Genomic DNA, 3,487 nt, shown 5'->3' with positions numbered 1-3,487 from the left:
GCAGAAATTAAGCAGGTGCTGCAGAAGTTAGATTGACGAACAACGTAACCTATAACCTGGGGATCACATATAAGATGAAGTGATTTTTATAGTTACTTGGTTAAATAAGTAACACATGCTTCACAAATCAACGTCAGATTGACAAGAAGAATTTTTTAATCAGTTTTCTACATCTTCATCTAAATCTATGTACATACTGCACAAGCCACCTTACGGAACATGGCAGAGGGGTACCACGTACCACTACTTGTCAATCCTTTCCTGTCTCATTCGCAAAAAGAGTGAGAAAAAAATTACCGTCTATTAGTGTCCGCACGAGCCCTAATTTGTCGCATCTTCGTGGTCTCTTCGCGAAATGTACGTTACCGGTACGAGAATCATCCTGAAATCGGCCTTAAATGCCTGTTCTCTAAATTTCCGCAATAGTGCCACGCGAAAAGAGAGTTGTCTCCCATCCATATATTCGCATTTGAGTTCACGAAGCATCTTCATAATACTTGCGTGGTGATCGAACATCCCGGAAACAAATCTTGCAGCCGGTCTCTCAATTGCTTTGATGTTTTCCTGTAATCATCTCTGATGAGGAGTCCAATCATTCGAGTAGTACACAAGACGGGGGCATTACGTTTCTATACGCGGTCTTCTTTATGGGTCGGGTAGACTTCCCTAAAATTCTTCCAATAAAACGAGATTGATCATTCGCCTCCTCTACTACAAACCTAACATGCCCATTTCATTTCATGTCGCATGCTGTATGTGGCTGTCAAGCAGCACTCTGCGAATTCTTTAATCGAACGTTACATGACTTTTTTCCTACTCATCCGCTTTAAAGTAAATTATTCAACAAGCTGACGTTAATCACACCAACTTGAAAATTTGTCTAAGTCGTCTGCTATACTCCTACTCAACACACATTCCAGTACACAACGGCATCAACAGCAAACAACCATAAATTGCTACCCATACGTCTGCCAAGTCATTCACGTACAGAGAACGAGATCGGTCCTGTCACATTTCCGAGAGGCAATCCTGACGATGCTCTCATCTCTGATGAACCCTCGCCGTCGACGACAACGTACAGGAATCTGTTACTCAAATGTCTGCGAGCCACTCATCTGGGAAGCTAAACCGTGTGCTCAGATCTTCGTCAGCGTCTGCACTGAGCACCGCGTCAAACGCTTTCCGGAACTCTAGGAATGTAGAATCTGCCTGTTGCCCTCCAACCGTTGTTTTTAGGATGTCATGGGAGAAAAGGGCAGGCTGAGTTTCTCATAAGCGATGCTTTCTAAATCCTTGCCGATTTGCGGACAAAGCTTTTCTGTCTCAAGGAAATTATTACACTACTGGCCATTAAAATTGCCACACCACTAAGATGACGTGCTACAGACGCGAAATTTAACCGACAGGAAGAAGATGCTGTGATATGCAAATGATTAGCTTTTTAGACCATTCACACAAGGTTGGCGACGGTGGCGACACCTACAACGTGCTGATATGAGGAAAGTTTCCAACCGATTTCTCATACACAAACAGCAGTTGACCGGCGTTGCCTGCTGAAACGTTGTTGTGATGCCTCGTGTGAGGAGGAGAAATGCGTACCATCACGTTTCCGACTTTGATAAAGGTCGGATTGTAGCCTATCGCGATTGCGGTTTATCGTATCGCGACACTGCTGCTCGCGTTGGTCGAGATCCAATGACTGTTAGCAGAATACGGAATCGGCAAGTTCAGGAGGGTAGTACGGAACGCCATGCTGCATCCCAACAGCCTCGTATCACTAGCAGCCGAGATGACAGGCATCTTATCCGCATGGCCGTAACGGATCGTGCAGCCACGTCTCGATCCCTGAGACAACAGATGGGGACGTCTGCTAGACAACAACCATCTGCACGAACAGTTCGACGACGTTTGCAGCAGCATGGACTGTCAGCTCGGAGACCATGGCTGCAGTTACCCTTGACGCTGAATCACAGACGGGAGCGACTGCGATGGTGTACTCAACGACGAACCTGGATAGACGAATGGCAAAACGTCATTTTTTCGGATGAATCCAGGTTCTGTTTACAGCATCATGATGGTCGCATACGTGTTTGGCGACATTGCAGTGAACGCACATTGGAAGCGTATATTCGTCATTGCCATACTGGCGTATCACCCAGCGTGATGGTATGGGGTGTCAGTGGTTACACGTCTCGGTCACCTCTTGTTCACATTGACGGCACTTTGAACAGTGGACGTTACATTTCAGATGTGTTGCGATCCGTGGCACTACCCTTCATTCGATCCCTGCGAAACCCTACATTCCTGCAGGATGATGCACGACCTCATGTTGCAGGTCCTGTGCGGGCCTTTTTGGATACAGACAATGTTCGACTGTACCCTGGCCAGCACATTCTCCAGATCTCTCACCAATTGAAAACGTCTGGTCAATGGAGGCCGAGCAACTGGCTCGTCACAAAATGCCTGTCACTACTCTTGATGAACTGTGGTATTGTGTTGAGGCTGCATGAACAGCTGTACCTGTACACGCCATCCAAGCTTCGTTTGACTCCATGCCCAGGCGTATCAAGGCCGCTATTACGGCCAGAGGTGGTTGTTCTGGGTACTGATTTCCCAGGATCTATGCACCCAAATTGCGTGAAAATGTAATCACACGTCAGTTCTAGTATAATATATTTGTCCAATGAATACCCGTTTATCATCTGCATTTCTTCTTGGTGTACCAATTTTAATGGTCGGTAGTGTACATTCGAACTCAGACTGTTACAAAATTCTGCACGAAATCGATGTAAAGGGTGTCGGTGTGTAATTACGCGGTCCACTCTTTTACCCCTCTTATATAGGGGAGTCACTTGCGCTTTATTCCATTCGTTTAGAACTTTTCGCTGGTCGAGAGATTCGCGACAAATGCCAGATAAGTAATATGCCAATGCCGTAGATTACTCTTTGTACAACCGAACTGGGATTTCATCCGAATCTGGCAACTTTACTCTTTCAGTTGCTTCTTTGCGGCACCGGTTCCTGTTTCTATGTCCTGCACTCGTGAGTCTGTACGGCGGTCAAACAATGGTATCTTGTATGTTCTGATTTATTGTAAGATCTGATTTATTGTATATCTATATTCACCCAGTCACCTTACTTTTAGGTCCACATACACATTCTATCACTAATGGGAACACGATAAAGACAAAATAAAACTAGCTTCTACAGTACTATAGCATTCGCACGTATCTGCTCTTGCTATCCTCGGGATTGTGTGGACGATATTCTTCTGTACGTCTGATGGAGTGTCTCCAGCCTTGAACACATTACACAGCACCTACAATAATCTTTCTGTTGCCGCTTTCGGCAGTGATATCAGGGAATGTTATCTAAACTTTCCACGTTATTCGATGGTAAGTTTCCCAAATCTCTGTTCTACTGTCTCTTATGGTGAACCATTTAAGTCTTCCATATCGACACCCATTTCTTCTTTTTCTCTTACCGT

Source organism: Schistocerca serialis, chromosome 2, assembly GCF_023864345.2.
Source record: "Schistocerca serialis cubense isolate TAMUIC-IGC-003099 chromosome 2, iqSchSeri2.2, whole genome shotgun sequence".
In the NCBI taxonomy this organism is placed as follows: domain Eukaryota; kingdom Metazoa; phylum Arthropoda; class Insecta; order Orthoptera; family Acrididae; genus Schistocerca; species Schistocerca serialis.
The sequence above is the reverse complement of the archived record's forward strand: the minus strand, read 5'-3'. Positions refer to the sequence as shown.